At 47.1% G+C, this 25,141-nt stretch overlaps 1 long non-coding RNA gene across 1 annotated transcript; it reads left to right on the top strand.

Moving 5' to 3' along the window:
• The first annotated feature begins 1,595 nt into the window (after positions 1–1,595).
• On the top strand, positions 1,596–9,210 carry LOC307093898. The gene is made up of 3 exons (XR_013813010.1): positions 1,596–3,285; positions 4,284–4,354; positions 7,054–9,210. It is a non-coding gene; the product is annotated as an uncharacterized lncRNA (long non-coding RNA).
• The last annotated feature ends 15,931 nt before the right edge of the window (positions 9,211–25,141 follow it).

Below are 25,141 nucleotides of genomic sequence, written 5' to 3'. Positions count from 1 at the left end.
CTTACTTTGTTTTTAAATGTGGCTGCTGGAAAATTATTTTATTTCATTTATTTATCTTTTAAAGCATAGTTTGTTAATTTTTAGAGAGAGAGGGAGGGAGAAAAACATCCATGTGAGAGCATAACATCAGCTGCCTCCCACACGCCCCCTACTGGGGATGGAGCCCACAACCTGGGCATGTGCTCTGACTGGGAATGGAACCAGCGATCTTTTGGTGCACAGGACCAAGCCCAACCAAATGAGCCACAGCAGCCAGGATGCTGCTAGAAAAGTAATTGCCTACATGGCTCACATTATATTTCTAAGCCTTACTGCTGTTCCAGAGCAGGGATTGGCAAACTGACCGGTGGGCCAAATCTGACACGCTGCCCATTTTCACATGACTCGTGAGGGCTTTCGTATGTTAAATGGTTCAGAAACAAAGTGGAAAAGAAAAATATTTCATGACCTGGGGAATGGTGTAAAATTTAAAATGTGGTGTTTACGAATCAAGTTGTATTGGAATACAGCCTAGTCCATTCAGTGGCAGATTGTCTAGGGCTGCATTCTCATTGCAACAGCGGAGAGAGAAGCTGGGACCCTGTGTCCAACAAGGCAGAGCTGTTCTCTGGGCCTGGAGAGTGAAGGTGTGCTGACTTCTGCTCACAGCATTAGTTTTCCACCTTGTCCTGTGTATCCAGTCCAGCTGTGGAATCTGTAAATGCAGGTTACTTGGCCCTAGTCCCCAATTCAGTGGGTGTAGGACCTGGACCAGGAATCTGCATTTTGATTTTTTTGGTTAACGCTCATCCGAGGGTTTTTTCCCCCCTTGCTTTTCAGAGAGAGAGAGAGAGAGAGAGAGAGAGAGAGAGAGAGAGAGAGAGAGGAAGGAAGGAAGGGGGAGAGAAACATCACTGTGAGAGAGACATATCTATTGGTTTCCTCCTGAATGCACCACCACAGGGGGTGGAGAGCAAACCTGCAACCCAGGTACATGCTCTTGACTGGGAATCGAACCCACAACCCTTCAGTGCATAGGCCATGCTCTAACCACTGAGTCACACCAGCCAGGACAGGATATGCCTTTTAATCAGAGCAGCTGCTAACATTGGCAGGCCCTTACTCCCTCTGCCAGGCAAGGCGCTAAGCCCTTTCTGTGCATCGTTTCATTGAACGCTGGTGGGTCAGACACTGGAACCGTCCCCATTGCACAGGGGAGGACCTGAGGCTCAGAGGGGTGTCAGGCTCGACCAGCACCAGCACGGGAGGTGCTCCAGATCCCTTTGTTGTCCAGGAGAGGAATGTGCCCACCCGTCCTGCCGATGACGCCGGGGCCTTTGTGCTGGGCCGGAATGTCTTCCTGCCTTTCTCTGCTTGTGTTTACCCCGGATGCTGTGGGCTGAGCTGAGCGGCATCCCAGGGGGCTGCCTTGCAAAGGCTGTGTTTGGCGTCCCAGGGGTGGGGAGGAGGGGGCTGAGCTGGCTCCAGGCGGAGCTGTGATTTAATAAGCAGACACTTAGGGCCCTGATGCAGGGCCCAGCCCGTGCAGGACAGCCCTCTCTGCTAATTGTCCACTGGCTGCTGCGTCGGCGGCCGCCGTCCTGCCGGCGTCTCCTGGCTCATTAGGGAAGGGAAGGGGGGGCTCTGGGAAGAGCCCCCTCTAGCTCCAGTGGCTTCCGAGATTTTTATCACACTGGACAGCACGGTTCCATTCGCTCATCTAAAGGAGGATCAAAACAAGGTCAGTCCTGTCCTGAGTGTCACCCCCAGGCTTGGCTTGGAAAGGACACAGGCTCTGGGTTCAAATCCATCTCTGGCTGTGAGATCATGAGCAAGAAACTCAAATCCTCTGGGCTCCGGGTCCCTGCCTGCAAAATGGTGATGGCACGGCATCTTCCTCTCAGAGGCACCGTGGTCTCTGGAGCTGGGCAGCCTGGGTTCAACCCCAGCACCACCTCTGATGAGCTGTGTGACTTGAGCAAGTGACCGAACCTCTCTGTGCCTCCGTTTCCTCATCTCTAATAGGGCTGCTGCGAGGTTTAAGTGGGTTCCCAGAGGGACCAGGACCCGGGCCATGCGCATTTGCTCCTATTATTGTCTCCAAATGTTTTAAGATGAAAATAAGGCAGAACGGAAAAGTGCAACAATAAAGGTGATTTTTACTTATGGCCATTTCTTCAGGGAGTGGTTAGAAGATGCAGCAGAGACTGGCTGGCTGTTCCTCCAATCCCCTTGCTCCGCCTCCCAGCACCCAACCAGATTGCATTTCCCAGACTCTCTTAAGCTTGTGGAGGGTGTGTTTGTGTGTGTGTGTGTGTGTGTGTGTGTGTGGATGTGACTGAATCTGGAAGCTAAGCTGTGTGGTTTGCTGCCTCTGAGCCTGGCTGTCCTTATGAATACCTCTCTCAGAGGGTCCTCACACACTTCCCCGGGGTCCTATTTCCCTTCTGCATGGAGAGGATGCTCAGGCATAAAAGGAGGCAGAGGCCAAGGTGGAAGGCCCCTGGGCCTGAATGACTGCGTGGAGCCATTCCTTGCTGTCACCTTGCCCGGAAATCAGCAAGAAACAGATTTGTTTTGGGTTAAGACACAGACATTTTGGAGTTGCTGTTGCTTTAGCAACTAGCCTACCCTGACTGATAGAGAGGACAAGAATGTCCCAGGCTGGGAGGGGAGACAGATGGCTAGTTTCTGTGGACAGCTGTTGTCACGTTCTAGGGAGAACATCGGGCCACAGCGCAGAAATGGCAAATGCTCCAGATTCAGTTAACTTGTCTCCTGTGTGACCTTGGTTGAGTGGAGTAAGCTCTCTGAGCTGCCACTTTTTTCCCTTGAAAAGAGAGACATAAGAGCTTCATGGGGAGCAGTTACAAGGATTCCCAGACGCCCATTTGTGATGGTGTCTAGAACATGGGGTGCACGATCGGGCTTTGAAGCTGCTGTTCCATCCTGTCCCCATGGGAGCAGCTTCTGCACTCAGAGTGGCTCATGTCCCCACCCCCGACTGTCTTCTGCATCCAAGGTGTCCCCCTGGGTTGGGGGGTAGGTCATCCTGCCCCCAGTGACAGGCTGGGTGATGAGGTGTGGGAAGGACCATCTCAGGTGAGCCTCAGAGACTGCCCCCAGCATCCGTTCTCCTAGGGACCCTGTGACCTGGCAGGCCTCAAGGGGACCAGACGGGAGGCTGCAGAGACTGGTGCTCAGCGAAGGTGTGGTTCCCTCTTTCTGGAATGCTTTTCCTGCTCCTCTTCAACAGCTGGATCTTTGCCACCCTTCAGGCATCGGCCCCTGGACCTGCTCGCTGAAGTAGGTCTGCTGGTCCGCTCCTCTCACAGACTTGATTCTTCTCTCTCATAATAACCCTTATTACAACTGATAATGTTGTGTTTATTTGTGTGATAACCTTATTGTCCCAGAGGATAAGTGCCTGGGGGCGGGAACAACATTTGTATAAAGGATTTTATCTGCAGGATTCACTATTTTAGTGGCAGTTCCCAGAGCAGTGAGCGACAGTTGGTTGAATACTTGAATAAAGGCCAATCTTGACACCTGTCAGCTGAATGACCTTGAGTAACAACGTTATTTAATCAGGATGAGTTTAATCATGTATAAAATATACAAAAATACCTTATTATAGTGAAAAATAAAGGGCTTTTTTTGCCTGGCTGGTGTGGCTCAGTGGTTGAGTGTCGACCCATGCACCAAGAAGTGGTTCGATTCCCAGTCAGTGCATATGCCGGGGTTGCAGTCTTGATCCCCCGTAGGGTGTGTGCAGGAGGCAGGAGGCAGCTGGTCGATGTTTCTCTTTCACTGATGTTTCTATTTCTTTCTCCCTCTCCCTTCCTCTTTCTCTAAAAAAAAAAAAAAAAAAAAAAAAAAAAAACAATAAAACATTTTAAAGATATCAAAAATTAAAAAAAGTGATAAGGGCTTTTTAAAAAGTATCATTCAGTGCTGGGCACATAGTAAGGACTCAAGAAATGGTAGTTTCTGCTGTTGCTGTTGGAAGGGGTGCTGGTAGCTGTCTTGGGTTAGGTTTCCTCAAAGCAGACCCCGAACTAAGGATGGTGTTTCTAGAAGGTGACCCTGGGAAGCACCAGCAGAGAAGGGACGGCAAAGGGAACGGTACCAATTTCAGGGGCATGCAATGACGGCCGGCTCTCCTGCCCTTGAGCATGGGCAGAATTTAGTGAGTCACTTCTAACACAGAGAAGAAAGCGAGAGTGTCCGTGGGATCCTGTGTAACTTCTAAGAATAGTTCATAAAAGACACCAAAGCTTCCATACTGGTCTCTGTTCCTCTAGGATCATTCACCCAGTGGAATCCAGCAAACATGGCAGGAGACACCAAGCTATCCTCTGGAGAAGCCCATGTGGTGAGCAACTGAGGCTTTCTGCCCCAGCCCTGGGGGTCAGCCTGGAGCTTCCAGCTCCAGCCACACCCTCAGATGACTATAGCCCTGAACAACATCTTGATGGCACCCTCTTCAGAGAACCTGAGCCAGATCCACTACGCCATGTCTAAAATACTGCCCACAACAACAGTGAAATGCTAGACATTGATTGCATTAAGCCACTGAGTTTTGGGGTCATTTGTTATGCAGCAATGGATAACTGATACACTGCATGTGGAGCAGATCAGAATGGGGGCCGATGGGGAACTCAATCCGAAGGGGAGCTCTGGAGAGTGCATACAGAATATGCTTCAGAGCTAAGCCTGTGGAGGGGTGAAGAAGCTGGGTGTTTCTTCTCCAACACCCACTATCATTGGTAGAGCTCCTGGGCATTAGATCCCAATATTTCTAGCACGCTCCTCCCTGAGGTCAAAGGAAAGCCCTCGGGTGGAGAGTGGAAGGTGCTTCGAGTTGGTGCCATAGGAATATAGAAGAGTGGGTTTTGAGGGGATGTTGGTAGAGTACTGACATTGTCTGTTATAGTGGTAGACATGAAAGATTTTTTAAAGGTTCCCAAATTCCCCAATTTCTTCTTTTTGTCATAAAGAGGAGGCATTAAAAGTTATTATGAAACAGGATTTGTTATTATGAAACAGGTAAACAAGTGTTTGTTTGTTTACCTTTGGGGATGTTTCATAATAACAAATCCATAAATTTGAAGGATTCCTGGTTGGGGAAAGTGAAGGTTTGTTGTTTGTTTGTTTGCTTGCTTCTTTCATAGACTTACAGGGTAGGGGCATAAAAGCCAAATACAACAGAGCGTCTCATTCTGACATTGAATGTAACGCAGTACAATTAGGCAACGCAGGTCTCAGAAAATGGCCTCTTTCTATTACCTCGTAAAATATCTGATACTGAACTCTGTAAATTACATCAGTGCCTTTGAACAAACATCGACTTCTTTTTAATAAATAAAATGTTCAAAATTATTTCCTGGAAGTGCATTTTAGACATTAATAACTGGCTTCAAATGAAATTCCATTTCATAGCGATAAGCAAATGTAATTTCTGGAAACTAAAACAGTGTGTGAGGCTTACCTGCTCCAGCAGGGAAAGGAAATATTGAGCTAATATGGCCATCAAGATATATAACCTGCTACTTCTTGAATAAACCAAATTCCATCCCTAAACACAGAGAGCTCAGAAATTCAGACCCAAGGACATAAATATACGGTATTTCCTGGAATTAGTTTCATATGTTTTATACATTGCCGTTATCAATTGATCTGACACGACATCTTAGGCAGTTTTAAAATTACATATTGTGCATCAGAAAAATCTACATTTTCGTGGCATCTGGTACTCTGTGTTATCAAAAGCACGTAGTTATTTAAGTAAAAGAAAAAAAAATCAATATTTCCACATCATTAAAAGAAGAAGAATTGCAATAGTAGAAATCTTTGTTCTATTCCTTGCATCAGAGGTCAGCAAACTGCGCCCATGGACCCAGTCTGTCTCACCACTTTCGTAGGGCTCACAAGCTAAGAATGCTTTTACATTTTTAAATTATTATTTTTTAATCCTCACCTGAGGATATTTTTTCCATTAATTTTTAGAAAGAGTGAAAGGGAGGGAGGGAGTGGCGGGGGAGAGAAACATCGATGTGAGAGAGACACATTGACTGGTTGTCTCCCAAATGCAACATGACTGGGGCTGGGGATCAAACCTGCAACCCAGGTACGGGCTGGCCCTTGTCCAGGAATCAGGAATTAAACCCATGACCCCTTTGTACTCAGGCCAACACTCTAACCACTGAACAACACCTGTCAGGGCTGGTTTTACATTTTAAATGGTTGGGGGGGAAAATACAGAAGAAGAGCTTGTGATATGAAAATCATATGAAATTCCAAGTTCAGTGTGGGTATAGTTTGACTGGAATTCAGTCATGCCTGTCATCTACCTGTTGTCTGTGGCTGCTTTTGCCGCACTAATACAGCTGACCTATGACCTGCAAAGTAGAAAATATTTACTACCTGGCCCTCTAACGGAAGACATTTGCTGATCCCTGCACTATACCCTCCCCTTCGCCACTCAAGGGAGTTAAAAAGGGAAGTTTCATTGAGGACTCAGAATACTGGGAAGGGTAGACATCGATGTTTGGCTTTATGCACCATTCACTGCCCAGGGTCTCCTGGAAGCCTGCGCCAGCCTAGCAAAGACAGGACGGGTCCTGGGGTGAATGGTATCCATGGAAAACCCCAACCAGAGTCACTGATGGTCAAACAAGCCCCGATAATGTGTCCCCCACCCACACCCAGAGCTGATTTGTCTGAGTGAGTGAACTACATAAATTGCCTTCACTATCTTCTTCATTTGAACCTCTGGAGACCCATACACGATCAAGCAGGAGGAAGGACAGTGGCTGAGTAGGTAGGATGGGACAAGGAGCAACAGGCAAACGCTTCAGCCTTCGATGTCTATTACCATCTCTTTCTAAGAAGCTTTGTAGATCTAGTTTGATCCCCATTCACCTGAGGTCACTTTAAAAAAATGGTCCTATTATTTCAACTTTCTTTTTGAAAACCTTATGTTTAAAATGACAAAACCAACACAAATAGTAACAATTACACATGTTCCTCAAGGCAGATTGCTAACATTCTGCTCACTGGTCTGTCTTCTAGGTGCATTTGTGGGCATGCGTGTGCTTCGTACTCTGGTGAGGATCTTCTACGCCAGTCAGATTCCTGCAGCATCACTAATGCTACCCAGGGAGCCCTTTAATTTAGTCAATCGGTCCCGGGTTGTTGGGCTATCGGCTGTCTTTCAGCTTTTCTGTTTTGTTTTACCATTGTAAAGAATGTGTGGATGAACATCTTTAGAACTAAATAGTTAGACACATCCCTGAATATTTTCTTAGGATATATTTGAAAAACTAGTATGGGGGTCCCCAAGTGGACTCATATTGTAAAGACATTTGATACACAATATAAAACTGCCCTTGGGAACGGTCTTTCCTCCAGCATCGCGTGATAGTGGCTGTTACACATGCACACATGCACGCACATTCATTTGATATTTTCTGAGAACCTGTTATGTGCCAAGCACTTTCTAGGTACTGGAAATATAAGCAAAAGAATGTGGGGAAAAAAACCACACAGATAAAAGTATCATTTGTATGCCTCTGAATATGTTTATCTAACTATCCATCATCCATCTATTCATCTATCCACCCTCCATTTATATTTATTGTATATGTAAAAAATGATAATTTAAATATTTTTACATTTATTCTCCATCCATTCATTTGTCAATCATCCACTATCCATCCATCCACCCTCCATCTATTCTCCAACCATTCATTTGTCAATCATCCACTATCCATCCATCCACCCTCCATCTATTCTCCAACCATTCATTTGTCAATCATCCACTATTCATCTATCCATCCCCCATCTATTCACCCTCCATTCATTTATCCAGTAACTCTAAGCAGTAACTCCTGCCCTCATGGAGTTTATATTCTAGTGGAGGAAAGAGATAATAAAAAATATGTCGTCTGTTGAATCGTAATCAGTGCTAAAGAGGAATGAAAAAGGATAGGGAAGGGACATCTGAAATGTGGGTGCATAAGTAAAATCCCAATATTAGATAGGACCGTCAGAGAAGGTCTCCCTGAGAAGGGACCTTTGAGCAAAGACCTGAAGGGGGTGAGGACTCACTGTGGACATCTGACAGGAGATCATTCCAGACAAAGGAAGAGCAAGGGCAAAGTCCTTGGGCATGACTGTGCCCTGGAGGGTTTGAGGAGCAATAAAGTGGTCAGTGTGGCTGCAGCAGAGAGAGAGAGAAGGAGGAGATGAGGTCTGAGTTACAAGGTGCTGGGTCATAACAGAAACTTGGCTTTTACTGTGGGTGGTATGGGAAACACTGGGGCAGAAAAATGCCATAATTCTATGTTTTAATAGAATAAATCTTGCCTCTATGTTGAGAACTGAATTGGAGGGGAACAGGTGGGGACAGAAAGGTTATTTAGGAGGCATTGGACTAATCTGGGGGGGAAGTGCGGTGACTTGCCCAGGTGATAGCAGTGGAAGGGATAAGTGGTATATTTTGATTACATATCAGTTAATTATATACACAGATGCATAGATAGGTGGGTGGGTGTATAAATACGTGGGGGATAGAGAATGGGTGGATGATAGACGGATGCATGGACGCATGGACAGATGTATGAATGCATGCATGGATGGATGCATGGATAGATGGGCAGATGGATGGATGGATGGATGGATGGATGGATGGATGGATGGATACATGAATGCATGGATGGGTGGATGCATGGATGGATAGATGGGTGAAAGGATAGGATAGGACAGGATATCTATAACATATAAGTGAACATATCACAGTAGAAGGGAAGACCAGTAAGATTCTTAGCTTAACCTAGAAGGGGTGGACACAGCACATTCTTTTTTTTCATTAAATTCAGCATTTCTTTGCAGCCATGCTGAATTTTAAAAGTACTAAAACAGCTTCTGAAAAACTGTAGTACAGACTTTTCTGTCTTTTTCCAGTATAGAATTTGACTTAAAAGTAAAAAAAAAGAAAAAGAAAAAAAGTTTTGCTTGTGTACAATGCTTTCTTTAATCTTTATGGTTGTTCCAAGAGTGGTATTATTTATCTATTTATATTTATTGTATTTGTAAAAAATGGTAATTTAAATATTTTTACATCAAACTGTGATGTTCTCTACTCTGGGTGTTCTGGGTCTTAGAGTCATGGCAAGGGTATTCATGCAAATGTGCCCCTGAAACTTGTAGCTCCCTATTTCTCCTTTAGGCTCCTGGATTAAAATATTCATTTAAGTTCTGTGTGTTTCTAAAATAAATATTTCTAAAATTAAAATAAATAAATTCAGCATGCCTCAGTGACTTATTCCCCACCTTCATCAATACTGTAGGTAGATATTATTGTACCCAATTTACAGAGGAGGAAACTGAGATTCAGAGAAGTTGTCACTCCCTTGAGGTCAAATAGCTAGCAACCTAAGAACTGGCTGGGAAGCATGTCCTCCAACACCAAAGAAGATATGGGGAAGAGAAAGGAGAGAGAGAGAGAGAGAGAGAGAGAGAACAACTAGCCAGTTTCTTTGTAAGTAAAAGGATCAGAAATGGAGGAAAGGGATTAATAAAGACAGTCACTTGGAAGGAGACAAGGATCTTTCCGTATTAGATGACTGGATATGACACAGTGGAGACTGCATCCGCGCACGTCATGCCCTTTCTCCAAGGCTGCGGTTATTTATCTGCTTGAGCTCTTGTTTTTTCCCTTGCTTTAAAGTGAAGTGCGCAAACATTCTTACTTCAAAGGGAAAAAATCCTCATAAATGTCATTTTACTGCCGGCCTAGAAGAATAGCATCAACAGACCCTGAAAATATGGCCGGGGGTGGGAGGCGGGGGAGTAGGGACTCCAGGCACATCTGTGATGAAGAGGGAGAGCGGTCACTGGCCACTTCCTCTAGAAGGGAGGGCAGCCCGGAATGAACCCGCTGAGCACAGGCCCGTAGCAGCGAAGAGCATGGCACTGCTAAAGTTCAAATCCCAATGGTGCCTGTTTTCAGCCTGACAAGTTTCTCAACAACTCTGAGCCCTGTTTTTTTTCACCTGTACGATGGGCATGATTTAACAGTAACCACTACAGGGTGTCCTTGTCCGGGGATTTTAAAAATTAACAAATGGAAAGGGCCTAGCACACAAATTCTTAGCAGAAAGCAGCTATTGTTTTTGGGCATCTTTTATATGAATGGAGCTCTGTCTTATTGTCCTGCCACTGCCAGTGATAGAAAGTGTGGGGGAGGTGTCTTCTCATATATGTGGACGTTCCAGATGTAAATTATCAGGTGAGATGCAGGTCCCCAAGTAGGAAATGGGAACCTGGAAGGAAGGCTGTAGAAAGTGGGCTGACACTATTGACTAGAGACCCAAGATTATTCCCACTTCCTTCTTGGCTACTTCCCACCAGAGAGGCTAGGAAGTCAAGATACACACATTGTCAGCCTCCCTTGCAGCTATGGGGTTCAGACACATAAATGAAAGTCTGCTGGGAGAATTTTGGAAACTTTGTAGTTCAATAAAAAGGGACAGTTGGAATTAGCAAAGCCTTTTCTGGTGTCCCCTTTCCTTCTCCCCTTCTGAGAATGCAGAAAGTGACCAGCTTGTGGCCATGAGGGAAAGCCCAAGAGAGTCGTAACCATTTCCTAGGCTTACTGACCCAACAGACTTCTGTTATTTGCATGATCCAAGCCACTGGAGTCAGGTTTTCTACTGTTTGCATTCCCAGCTAATACAAAGTCAAGAGAGAGAAGTCCTTCCTCCCCTTAAGCCCAGCTCCCTCAAACCTCAACTTCAAGTAGCCTAGATGTATCTGAGGATCCTTCCAGCTTGTGGGGAAATACTGGTCTCTGCTTTGCCAATTGCCAAAAAATAGGCAGGAGACACCATAATGATGCTTCAAGCCGAGATGCACATAACAGACATGGGACAAATTATCTATCTGCTCTCCCTTTCCTCTTAGTTTATTTCCCTGCGTCATCCCAGAGCCTTCAGCGATGTGCTTTCAACAACCTGGCCTCTGACGTTCTATATGGAATTAATAGAGTTGTGAATCTATGTAGGCAAGATCCCTGAATGGAGAGTGGGGACAGGCCAAGGGAAACTGCTCTCTTGGAAGAAAGGAAACCATGGCTTCAAGACCTTCTCACTTCCTTGTCACCATGATGGAGCAGAGTTGATTTTATTCAGGGGCCTGACAAAACCCTAACTGCCTCAGCAGAATTTTCCACACAATGTCCTTCCTAAACTGGCCTGGCTAGAATAGGAAGTTCATAGACCTTTGGGCACCTCAAGCCCATTTACATTGTTTGTTCAAATTTCCCAAAAGCCAAAGCACATGTCTACTTCAGATGCATTTCTTTATGTTCTTCCTGTAGAGGAAATGGTTCTGCCATTGCTGTCCTTAACCATTCACTCATGCATGCATGGGCTGACTGATTGATTAATGGACTGATTCTGTTAACATTTATTGAGCACCTACTATAGGCCAGATTCACATGGAGTAGAATTTCAAGAATGACAAGCAACACATTCCTGCTTTGGTGAGGACACAATATTCTGTATTCCATCTGTTTCCTGCACTAAACCTTCTGAAAAACTTCCTCCCAACCTTTTCATTTCATAATGTATCACAATAAGAATCACAATTTTTATTGCTTTTGTTCCAAGAGTCTAGTTACAGTTGTTCAAACAGTTTGCTAAGTCACTCTGCAAGTGCATTTTTAAAAATACCTTGGCACGTCTACAGTTTTCATTGGAGAAGTCTTCCTGACTTTATTATGTCTGTACGGAGAGCAGGAGTATGGAATGGGATACATTACAAAGCCTTTATAGTAGCTTTGGAAAGTGGGGGACCGATTGCCTCGCTTAGGACATATGACCACACCACCACCTGGTGGTAATGTTGCACCTGAAGCCGTGGCAGGAATGTGGCTGGGTGACCCCAAACTTAAATTTTCAATGAAACTCATGAATTGGAAAGAGTTTTTTTTTTTTTTTTTACCAATGAAGCTGAAAGGAGCCGAAGAGCCCATACAGAGACACATCCCAGGGATGTGACATGATGCAGTCGATACTGCCGATCAGGATCTCCACCTGCCATGTTCATGATGGGTGGTAACTGTCCACAGCCATGAAGTGCTGCTCACATGGCTGACTTGGGATATGATGACTACTGCCTCTATCTCACAGCTGAGAAAAATGAGGCTCGAAGAGGTTATGGTGCTGCCCAGGGTGTATAGTTAGCAATATAGGAAAACCAGGATCCAAAACCACATTGTTGGATGTTTAAACACCCACTGTCCACAATTAGGAAGGGCGTCATTGTAGTTCTGGGTGCCACGTAAACCTGGAAGTCAGCGCCCTGGGTCAATGTTATGTCAGAACACAATGGTATTAAGGCAAGTAAATAAGATGAAGAAGTAAGTGACGTGCTACCATCACAGTGACCACACAGACTCCATGTTGGTTGATAGGACAAGGCGGCCTGTCTTAGGGCAGCTCAGATTTCCCAGAAGCAGAACCTGAGACAGACAGGGAGGGAGGCAAGCGGAGGCGAGAGTGGGGAAGGGGATGAAGGGAACCTATTGATCAAAATCCCACCCATCACCATGACACGCTGAAGGCTTCTGCCCAGTTCCTGGGTAAGGTGGGGCTGCTGGGAGAGACCAGGTCTGGGGCAAGGACAACAGCAGCTGTCATCTGTGGATCAGACTGCATCAGTCCCGACTTAAGCAGCCTGGAGCCCGACCCTGTACAAGTGCCTTCAGCAATGCGAGCCCTGAGCTCCTCTGCACAGTGGGCTCTCCCCGCCAGCCCCACTCAGCATCTCCCCATCCACACCACCCCGCGATGAGACAGACAGTATTTATTCCCACTGGAAGATGAAAACAGAGGCAACAGGAAGTTAAGTCACCCGTGCAAAGCCACGCTCAGGCCAAGGGCGAATTTCACCGGTTCTCCATCTACCTTTATTTTCACTTACTCTACCCGCTCCCTCGGGAGGGAGGGCATTTGGGTCTGAAAGTGAACCCAGAAAAGAGGAGAGAGTCCCCGACTGAGATACAAGCTGGACCTGAGCCCGTGCTGGACCTAGATGTCTGTGCGCTCGTGACAAGCAGCCGGCTCTGGCTGTCTGGGCCCCCGGGAGTGAGATCTTCCACGTCCCGGAGGCTGGAGTTCACCAGGTCGGAGTAATTGGACATGATGAATGGGGCGCTCGGCATGAAAGCCCTACGCGAAAGCTCCAACCCGACTCAGTAATTTCATACCCTCCCAGTCCATTTAGGAGAGCCGGGTTTTATCTCCTCTCTGCAGAGCTGCGGAATCAGGATCTTCAGCTCAGGAAGAGCTTTTAAACCCTGACTCGCAGACTCTGCTTTCCCGGGGCCAGAACCAGACACCATGGACGGGTCTGGCCCCTATAGGTGAGGATGGAAAAAAAAAAAAAAAAGGCAAGATAATCATAGAAAGAGGGACCATTGGTTGGGTCAAGCATTATTCAAGCCTTATTCCACGAATTCCGTGAATTCACTCCCTCAATTCTCAAATCCAATATGTGATGATTATCTCCATCTAACAGACAAGGAAACTGAGGCACAGAGAGGCTAGGTCAGTGGTCGGCAAACTCATTAGTCAACAGAGCCAAATATCAACAGTACAATGATTGAAATTTCTTTTGAGAGCCAAATTTTTTAGACTTAAACTTCTTCTAACGTGACTTCTTCAAAATAGACTCACCCAGGCCGTGGTATTTTGTGAAAGAGCCACACTCAGGGGCCAAAGAGCCGCATGTGGCTCGCGAGCCGCAGTTTGCCAACCACGGGGCTAGGTGGTTTAGGGCACACAATGCGGAAGCAGAGCAGCCAGGACTTGAACTCTGGCAGTGTGCCTTCATGTTTTGGGATAGGCTCCGAATCTCCCCTGCAGCCACCAGTCAAGTCAACCTGCTCTTAACCTGGTTGGTTACTTGAGTGTAAAATGCTTCCTTCCCACGCAATGACACCCGCCACTACCAGAGTTGTCACCCCTCTGATGACTCATGTCACCTCACCCCTGTCCCCACCTCTAAGACATGCACAAACAGCTCCCTAGGTCCTCACCCCGCCAAGTTCCTTTCCTTTTACCCAAGTGCATCACGCTCTTTCCACCCCTCCCCGTCTTTGCCCGTGCTGTGCCCTCTGCCCGCAATGCCCATAACCACGTCCTACTCGCCCTTCGAGAACCCAGTTGACCATGCCCACCAACAAACAGCAGACACACGGATGAAGCAAAACACTAAATCCAAGTTCACTAACTGACACCATCCTGAGAGGTCCACACCCATTATAACAAATGTCCCACTCTGGCGGGGATAGTGAGGGAGGCTGTGCGTGTGGGGGACAGAAGGTATATAGGAAGTCTCTGTACTTCTTGCTCAATTTTGCTGTGAATCTAAAACTGCTCTAAAAAATACAATGGACTGATTTTAAAAACTGAAAAAAAAAAAACAAATCATGCCTGTGAACATGTTGTGAGGGCTTCTCCCAGGACCTGGGAAGGAGCCTGGGCAGGTGAGGGAGCCTGGAGCTTAAGTGTCATTAGCTGCCTCTTTTGAGAGCAGGTGTAATGAACCACACAGGTCTGGGAACCCACATGACCGGTGTTTAGTAAACAGGTACCTTCAGTACAGACAGAGGCAAATGTAAGGGCATCTCAGGCCGGGAGCCGGCCACAAGCCCTCCCGGTAGTATGTTTGCAGGGGGCATGGAGAAGCCAGCGTTTGCTGAATCTATTAAACCAGTGGTTCTCAACCTTTCTAATGCCGCGACCCTTTAATACAGTTCCTCATGTTGTGGTGACCCCCAACCATAAAATTATTTTCGTTGCTACTTCATAACTGTAATCAGAAAACACAGATATTTACATTACAACTCATAACAGTAGCAAAATTACAGTTATGAAGTAGCAACAGAAATAATTTTATGATTGGGGGTCACCACAACAAGAGGAACTGTATTAAAGGGTCGCGGCATTAGAAAGGTTGAGAACCACTGTATTAAACGGAGGATGGTAGAGAGTTTCTACTGTCATTACTAACATTTGTTGAGCGTCTACTATGTATCACAGTGCCAAATAACATTTTTTTTTATTTTTAAATATATTTTTTATTGATTTCAGAGAAGAAGGGAGAAGGAGAGAGAGAAACATCAATGCTGAGAGATAATCATTGATTGGCTGCCTCCTGCAAGCTCCACACTGGGGATCGATCCTGTAACCTGGGCATGAACCCTGACTGGGAGTCAAACCGTGACCTCCTGGTTCATAGGTCGATGCTCAACCACTGAGCCACGCCAGCTGGGTGTAACAGTTTTTAAACCTTCACAGCAACTGAGGCTTAGAGGAGCGAAACGAGGTACCAGAAGCCTTCCTTACAGAGAGCTGGTGACGCTGGGATTCAAAGGACGGCGCACCTGGCTCCACGGAGTCCCGCGGCCTTGATCCCGGGTTCTGGGCGATACACAGTTCAGCCTCAGTCATGCCTGCATGGAGGTCTTCCCTGAGGGGGTGTGCATAAGAATCCACACGAGATCACAGAGAGCCCTTTTAATTGTGAGGTGTTACATGCAATGGTCAGATCTGATCAGAGAACGGAAACCACTACCGGTATTTCGAGCAGAGGGAGTTTAATAGAGGGAATTGACTCCCCAGCTGATGGAGGACTAGGAAGCCAACAGGAAATGGTGGGGCCGCCCAGAAGCTGGCAGGAGCAAGCAGCTGCTACTCCCACCGCTGGAGGGACAACAAGAGAAGGTAGTTTCGCCAGAGCCGGAAGTTGAGCATCCAGCAGGTGCTAGAGCCCTGGGAAGGGCTGGGATGATAGAGGAAGGAGCTGTCTTCAGGGAGGTGGGGCCAGAGAGAGAAGGCACAGCTGCAGATGCCCCCAGAAGCAGACAGAGGAGCAGCAACACGCTGGCTTCTCCCCTTCTCCTACTCTTCAAACGGCCAACCCTTTCTGGGAAGCTAAGAAACAAGCCGCCCGGCCCAGAAGAGAAAGGACGAGGAGTGGCTGCAAGGCAAGCTTGCCATTAACCACACCACACACATGCAAGGAGGCAAATGCAGGCACCTGGTGGACAGGCAGAGGGACCTGGAAACAAGATTCTGAAATCTCCCTCAGGCTGCCTTCTCCCATGTGGCCGGAACAGGTGAGAAGAGAGCGAGAGGACTCAGCCAGGAGGTCCTCCATCTCCGGATACCATCCTGACTGTACTGCAGAGATGTGGGCGCAGGGAAAGGGAGGTGGAGAGCGTATGCAAGCTCTTCTGCCCAAAACCGAGCTACAAAGGGATAGGCCTCCAAGGGCAGGGATAACTCCCATCCTAAGAGAGAGAGGAGCCTCGGGCTGATGGGAGTGACCTGTCCCCTCCGAAGGGGCCTCTGGCCGGGAGGCGTGTAGAGCTCAGCCCGGAGTCCAGAAATGACACTGGCCTTCTGGCTGCCTTCCTCCATCAGAAACCGACAGCCCTCCTGTGGCAGTGAGCTGGCCAGTGGGGGCTCTGGCCGCCTCCTGCTGTGGGGTGTCTATGGGAGGGAGCAAGCGGCCCTAGCCAGAACCTCCGATTCCCACTTCTCTCTTCACCGACGCCATATTCTGGGCCTCTGAGAACTCCCGCTCCACCAAGGGTGGCTCCTGAGTCCCCGACTGCCCGCCCCCCATTGGCTTGCAAGCCCCCAGCACTGCATGCTGTGGCTGCATAGGCCCCGTTCAGCTCCCTGGGGCACATGCCTTCTCTCTCTGGGGCTGGAACACCCCACAGCTCCTTTTGCCAGGTTAGCACTGGCTCAGCTCTCAGTAAATGTCACTTCCTCCAGGAAATCCTCTCTGACCACCCTCCCAAAGTGATCTGTCTCAGAGAACGTTGACAGCATCCAGTCTTGTTCCCCATGGTTTCCTCTACTGCTTTACGGCTCCAGGACAACCTTCCATCAGTTACCAAGCCCTATGGATTCCGCCTCTACATCTCTCTCAAATCTGCTTCCCTACTTCCACCATCCAAGTCCAGGCCAGCATCATCTTCCTCCCGGATTCCTGCACCAGATGGCTTCCTAGACTTTCCCCCCAAAATCTCTCCCCAGGCCTTTCCCCTACAGAGCAACCTGGGGATCTTTCTAAAATGTCCATCTAAAAGTAAATCTTTTAAAAAATATTTTTTTATTGATTTCAGAGAGGAAGGGAGAGATAGAAACATCAGTGATGAGAGAGAATCACTGATCAGCTGCCTCTTGCTCACCCCACACTGGGGATCAAGCCCTCAACCTGGACGTGTGCCCTGACTGGGAATCGAACCATGATCTCCTGGTTCATAGGTCGATGCTCAACCACTGAGCCACTCTGGCCAGGCGAAAAGTAAATCTTAAGTCCTCTTTGTGTCTCTATTGGCTTCGGGATAGCATGCAAATGCCTCAGTATTCCAAAAAAACCCTGCTGGACCTGGTTTCTGCTCACTCTGCAAACCTGCAGAGGCTGAAGGCGCAGGAGACTGGAGTGAAGGAAACTGGCATGCGCCATGTGGCTGCATCGTGCTGAGTACTATGCTAGGTGCTTCATGCTTCCCCAATCCTGCCACGTCCCCTACCAAAGCCTTGTTTATCTATCAATCCTAACCCTTGAGCTTTAAACATTTTTGGTTGTTATTTGACCGATATTTCAGAAAACAGAATGTCAACATATGTGTTTCATGGACAATTGAAACAAATTTCTTTTTTAATTGATGACAATTGTTGTTTTCTAATCAGCAGACTCTAGGCCATGTGTCCTAGACCAGCATCTCCACTAAAGGATGCCTAAGGTGCCACGTTCCCCAGTCAAATGTGAAGTCAGAATTCTTCAGGGGTCTCCAGGCTACGCTGTCAAAGCTTTTCTCCCCGAGTACACTTCCGGGTGCCCTGCTCAGCCTCCTCCCCCAGCCACGTCCCAGCACAGAATCCAGCCAGGGGCCCTGGACAGGCAGAAATATTTATGCCACGTCCAGAAAACCAAACCTACCCTACGAGAAAGAGCTGCTGCCTCTTGAAAGGAATTGGGGTGGGATCTCTGGAGATTAAAGAATGACAGTGACCAAGCTGCGAAGGGGGAAAGGGTGAGAAGCCCCGGAGATGAAAGCAGCCGGGCCATCCATTATTTTGATTTGTGCTTCTTTGTATTATTATTATTATTTCAAAGGGAATTAAGGGAATGAATTAAGACTTCATTAGACCCCCAACAACTTCAGGAATATTAATCCATCTTCCATTTGCATTAAAGCTTAGGGATCTCGGCAGGGCTGGGGCGATGGAAAGTGAAAGTGATCAGTATGTTTCTGTCTCCCTTCCTGGTGCCCCTGCCTCCGGCCTGTGGCCACTTTCCCTTTCATGCCTTTGTTTGACATACAGGAAAGAATCATGAGGTGTCGAGTATCATTAACTTCCAAACACCTACGAAATCAGTAGGAAAGTGCAAACATTGGGGACCCCAACCGGCTCCGCAAATGATCTGTCCTAAAGTCCTCCCCTTGGGAGATGAAAGGAAAGAACTCCATGGGCTGACAGTCTCGGGGAGAGAGGACAGAAGGAGCAGGAGGGAGACACGCAGAATAAATGAAAATATGATTGACTTCTTCCCTCGGCCCCGCTCACACATGGTTCTGAGCATTTAATAAACAGGTTGACACTCTGGGTTCCCCTCATTAGGGGAACGTGGAGACGTGGATTATCATAAATCAGAAGGCCAGGTTATCAAAGCTTGTGATCTTTAACTGTGTCAGGGCGCCCTCCTGTCTGCTCCAATGAAGGCAGCAACCTGCAAGCTGCAAAGAATTAGCCACTGCGCCATGATTTAATACACACACCTCTGGCGCAGGCAGGAGGCTGGGCCGGGCAGGGAAAGGTTAACCAGGTGCCCAGCACAAGTACAGCTGTCTCAGGGGTGCATGGTACCCGGGCGATAAGGGTGAGGGCTGACCCTAGCATGGACCAAGAAACAGACCTATGGGTTTGGTGAGATGGGAGCGATGAAGGAAAACTGCTGTGGAATGTTAGGATTTCCGAGCTGGAAGGGGCATCGGAAACCCTCTAATCCTGTGGTTTCCCAGCCTAGCTTCACATCAAAGCCTAATGGAAAACTGTTTGGAAATATCTAATAAAGGCACATCTATCCTAGGACTCAAACACTGCATCCAGGAGAGATGTGTGCATGTGCCTGTGAAAAGACTGGCAAGCAAATGTTCACCGCAGCTTTACTCACAATGGCCTCATACAGATGCATCCCAAATATCCTTCAGTGGGAGAATGGGTGAAACACATGGTGGTACGTCCATACAATGGAATACTACTCAGCAGGGAAAATAAATGAGCTTCTGATGGCTTCAACAGCGTGAGGGAATCACAGAGATCCAATGGTGAGTGAGAGAAGCCAGGCACAGGGGAGTGACTCCACTTATCTGAAGTTCAAAAACAGGCATCGCTAACCTATGGCATTAAAAGTCAGAACAGAAGCAGGATAGGAGGACACTATTTGAGGCATAAAGTGACTTTCTGGGGAGGTGGAAATGTTCTATACAACCTGGATGATGGCTATAGAAGCGAACAGAGTTACAAAAATTCACCAACTGATATGTTTAATAGTTTCCTATTTTACGATGTGTAAATTACATCCCAATAAAGTAATGCAAAAACAATAAATCAATAAATGCAGACTTTAGGGCCTTAGCACATGCTGTTCCCTCTGCCTGGATTCTCCCTCCTCCCAGTATTTATGAGATTGGCTCATCCTATCAGGTCTTAGTGTAACTGTCACCTCTTCAGAGAGCTCAGCCATGCACTGTTGCATCTTCCTGTTTCTTTGTGTTGATTTTTTTGTCTTCATGCTCAGAAATTATCCAGTGGATAGATTATTTTTCTCCGCCTCCTTCTGCAACCCCATCATCACTAGACTAAGCTCTCAAGGAGAAGGGAATTATCTGCTGTGTGACTCCTTGTGCTGTGTCCCTCTGTCCCTTTCCACCCCTCTGTGCCCCGCTCTCGGCCTGAGAGCTGCCTCGTTGGAGAGCATCAGTGTGCACCCTCACCTTCTGGCTCCTGGCTGACTTTGGCCAATGGGAAACCCTAGTGGGAGACCGAAAGGAAAGGGGGGTGGGAGATTAGATTAGAGTGCCAGCTCTACTCTGTGAGGTCACAACAAGCTGGCTGTTCCCACCTGGGGATAATGCCCCTCCAGGGATATTTACCAATGTCCGGGGCCATGTATGGTTGTCACAACTAGGGGGTAAGGATGCTACTGGCACCTGGGGAGTGGAGGCCAGAGATGCTGTTAAACATCCTACAATGCACAGGACAGCCCCTCCACAAAGAATGACCTAGCCCCCCATGTCACTAGTAAGGTTGGAAAACCTGTTTCCGGTGAAGATCCCAGCTCTTCTAAGGAGGGCCTCTCTCCACAGCTTTCTTCCTCCAAATTCAGGTGAATACTTCCCCCTCCTCCAGGTCTAGAGGTTGTAACAGCCCCAATGTTGTTAGCTGCCGACACTGCACTACCCTTATGCTCCCCCACCAATCCCCCGGGCTTAGCCCCTGAATGACATTCCTTACGTTATCCTAATCGGAGTGGGCTATTCGTTTCCTGATGGAACCCTGATGAATATGCCACTTCATCTCCAGGGACTAATTGCCCAGTAAATATCAATAAGTATCAGGTAAATTAATTTAGTAATTAATGAGTGAGGCTCTCTCCAGTTGATTTGGAAGTCAAAGATAAATCTTGGAACTTTAAAAAGTAATTCCCCCAGTGATTCCAGAACAATAATACCCTCATGTATTACTGGGGAAAATGAATGCCCATTCATGGGAAACTACTTTTGAGGGTGGTACCATTGTGGGGAGTAGCCTGGGGTCCAGGAAGTACCCATCTTGACATTGATGGTTCATACCATTATCCTTGGTTACTTGACTTTAATTATTTTTTCCTTGACGTTGCCAATGCCCTTCAGTGTGACTCAGATCCCGAGGTCCACTTCCTGGATATTGAAGAGGACCATTTCGTGGTGAGTTTAATTCGTTTACACATGGCGCTGACTGCTCAGGGTGGAGGGGAAACTCCACAGAGAGACCACGGCCTGAGGACAGAGGGTTCTGGGCCCAGTCCCCCAACATCCAAGCGCCTTGCCTGCCAGATTCAGCATCCTTGTCTGGAAATTGGAGGTGAGCTCACTCCCACGTAGGCTTGTTCAAATGCCTCCACGAGATGATGCATACGAAGTGTGCGGCCAAGTGCTGGGCACTGAGTGAGATTCAGAGAAGGTTTGGCTAAGTAGGCTTAGGTATGGCTCAGGTTCTCCAGGCCAGTTCCTGCATTCCTTCCAGAAACCCCTAGTTCCCCATGAGACCGAGCCATGCCAGCACAAATCCCGAAGAGTGAGAGATTCCATCCGAATCCCCCCTAGATTCTCGGCTAAAATGTGGGCTGTAGGGAAGCCTGTCCCAAACCTCCAAGATCCAGGCTGTAGGTTTAAATTGCTTAAAGAGGTTTAAACCTGCCAGTGGAAAAGTCCACATTCCTTTGTGAGCTTAAGAGAACAAGGCTTGCTCCAGGTTTTCTCAGAAGAGTGGAATTAGGAGCTCATGTTTCGTCTTCTCTCTTCACACCCAGATTACAGTCTTTAACACTAGGGAACGTTCAGATTTTCCACTCAGGAAGAGGGAACTGGCTGCGAAGAAACACACACACACACACACACACACACACACACACACACACACAACCACCTCTGTCCCTCTGTAAATTGGGGGCACTTTGGGGACCTGAACATTGATTAGTCTGCAAAAAAACAAAAATGTGTGCTTCTAGTGTGGCTTATAATTTAGACCTAAGGAAGGTCCGAAGGGCTGGTGAGGGGAAGGGAATGCGCTCTTGAATGGAGATTTAAATGCAAGGGCTCCAGGACTTCCTAATTCTGAGGCCCGGGCTTCTCATCTGTGAAATGGGGCTATCTCGGCACCAAGCATGCGGCCCCTGTTATGGGGACCGCAATTGAAGTAACTCTTCACACCACCAAGTTTGTCCGCTATCCTTTTCAGTTCACACTCTGTTGTTATGCACTGTCCCCAAGGAAAATTGGTTTCATGCTTTTTTCCGATTAGTCAATATTGGTTATTGTAGAAAATTTGAACAGTATATAAAATAGTGAAGAAAATGCCCTGCCGGGTGGTTCGGATGGTTAGTGTCATCCCATACACCAAAAGTTGCAGGTTTGATCCCTGGTCAGGGTACATAGGGAGGCAACCGATCGATGCTCCTCTCTCACATCCATGTTTCTCTCTTGCACTAGCTCTCTCTCTCTCTCTCTCTCTCCCCCGCCCCCCCGGAAAACCCAGCCTTCTAAGACATCTTTGGGGGAATGCCTTTTCATGCATCTCTTTAATGTATTTTATGCAGTTTTAAAAAACCCAGCCCAATGTTGGAATCAGCTACGAAACTGTGAATTTTCATCCAGCTATGGCATTCCGGGTTGTACAGCTTAGACATGGGATTTAACCTCTCTGGGCCCCATCACCTTAATCTACAAGATGGTGTATTCAAGCCTTAGGGCTGCTGCAACAAACTGCCACAAACTGGGATGGCCTTGAACAACAGAAATCTATCCTCTCCCAGTTCTGGGGGACATAAGTCCTAACTCAAGGGTGTCCATTCCTCTCTCCCAGCTCCTGGGGCTGCTGGTGCCACTTGGTGTTCCTGGCTGTAGACATGTGACCCATGATGCAAATCTCTAAGTCTTCTTGTGGTCTTCACCTCCATATGTGTGCCTTCTCTTCTTATAAGGATTAGGGCACACCCAGATAATCCAAGATGTCTCCTCTCAAGACCCCTAACTTCATTACATCAGCAAAGATTCTTCTTCCAGATAAGCTCACATGTACAGGTTCCAGGTGGACACACCTTTTGGGGGGCCACCGTTCAACCCATGACACACGGGAGTCAGAAAAGTTGCCTTCTTGTGTTACTGTGATAAGTTGAATGGGATGATGTATATGCAGTTCTTGGCACTTGATAAATGATCAATAAAGGCTGTGTATTAATAATCTTATCTCTTTCTTTCTGGAGGGATAAAGGAAGATATAAATATGTAGACATAAATGATTAATTTTGAGGTCCATATGGGTGCCAAAAATGTGGTTTTCTTGAATTCTCTGTGAGCTCTCTCTGGTGCCTGAAAGAGGAGAGTTTTGATATATTTATGCTCTGATTTCCCCCCTCTCTTCCCTGTAGTTCCTCTCTTCTCTCTTACCTTTCCTTTCACCTGTCATAGCTCAGCAAGGTTGGCCACTTTACTTGGAAATAAAAACAAAGCTTCAGAATGTGTAGATTCAGTAGAATCAATGAGGTGAATGACATTTTATTTAGAATGAGAAAGTTACCATTCATTTCAATAGGCAGCTTTTCATGCTTTTGTGACATTGAGGTTAAATGGAAATTCTTTACAGCTTCATTATTTTAAAGCATAGAGTTGTTCTCTCTGTGTGTTTTTTTTTAAACCTGATCAATGAACATCAAGACTTAGGAAAGCGCTGAAGGAGAAGCAACTGTTTGCTTCACAGGAAGAGTCGTCCTTGACCGAAAGATGCTCCTGGTGCATTTCTGGCGACTTGATTTATATAGAAGGTGGGAAATAACAGAGCAAGAGACACAGTGTGGCAACAGTCCATAGCGAGAGTTCTAGTCTCGGCTGTGTTACCCTCTAGCTGGGTGACACCTGCTGAGAAAGTCCCCTCTTTGTGCCTCCATTTTCCCACTGGAAAATGGGGGAGGTCTGGAAGAGTTGACCGCTAAGGCGCTTTCCAGCTCTGATCTTCTAGAGCTCATCCACCAAATGCTAACACCTCTCCCTTCATCCTTTCCAGAGTGACCAGGGGCCAGGGAAGCATTTGAGTTGAATTCAGCCAATATTCTGCAGTTGAAACTCATAATGACGCTTGTTGACTTGGAGTCTTGCAGTGTTTTGGATCTAAGAATAGGATGTTCTGAAGTGAACAGAAAGCTAAATGAAAGCAATACATTCAGACAGGCCCCAAAGCTGTGTCTCCACTTGTCCAGAGGCAGGATCTGAGGGGAAGGCCAACCGTGAAATGGCAAGAAGAGCCTTTGTGGGTAGAAGGAGTTTGACTTTCCTCACGAACAAGGGGAGTAGCTTAGACAAGGACCACATTTCCGAATTTCTGGTCCTTCCCACCACGTCTTATACAGAACTGATGCTTGGTAAGAACTCATGGACTAATTGACGGTCAACTACTCAGGAGAAACAGGTGACAGGTTTATCTTCTAGAGACACTGGCCATTGGGAGGAATCTTCATGAACTCAGTGCTGGGGGTAAATAAGGACAGGATCCAACAAGCAGCTGCCCAAGTGCTCCATGGTCTGGGAAGGGAGCTACTGGCTTCTAGTGGATAGAGGTCAGGGATGCTGCTAAACATCCTACAATGCACAGGACAGCCCCCCACCCAGTTTTCCAGTCCAGAATGTCAGTGGCACCGAGGCTGGGAACCACACTACAGAATGAAGCTTTACAAGGATAGTACTTTGGGGCTGGTTTTGTGTATATTGCTGTATCCCAGCACCTAGAAACGCACCTGGCACACAGGAGCCACTCAATAAATAGTTGCGGGGGGCCGGGGGTTGGGGGGTGGGAGTCAATAATCCCTAGAAATGGTCTTTAGAGGGCAGACTTTCAGATTCATCAACATCTCCAGGAATGTGAAATTTCTCTTCAAATCAGCCACAAAACAACTACGCCGGCGCTAGCCAGATGCTGAGAAAGCCAGGGCCTGTTTAGAGAGGAATCGGTTTCACCGGAAAGAGAGAAAGATGTCCGCACAAGTGCCCCACCCGGAACTCGCACATTGTGTTCTAAGTTTAACACATCTTGTGCTCTCTCTGCTGAAACCCTTGGCTCCAGCCCATAATATCCCTGAATCCAGGAAACCATTATGACTGATCAGGGTCAGAGGTTGCTCCTATTGTAACCCACTTCCTCCATCAGAGTTTTAAATTTGGAAAACGTTCTTATTGCTATTGTGTGGGATGTCAGCTCTCAGATAACCTCAGAATTATTTTTATTTGTCTACCATGACCCCTCACTACCAAAAT

This window comes from Cnephaeus nilssonii (assembly GCF_951640355.1).
Source record: "Cnephaeus nilssonii genome assembly, chromosome: 22".
Classification (NCBI taxonomy): domain Eukaryota; kingdom Metazoa; phylum Chordata; class Mammalia; order Chiroptera; family Vespertilionidae; genus Cnephaeus; species Cnephaeus nilssonii.
The sequence above is the reverse complement of the archived record's forward strand: the minus strand, read 5'-3'. Positions and strand labels throughout refer to the sequence as shown.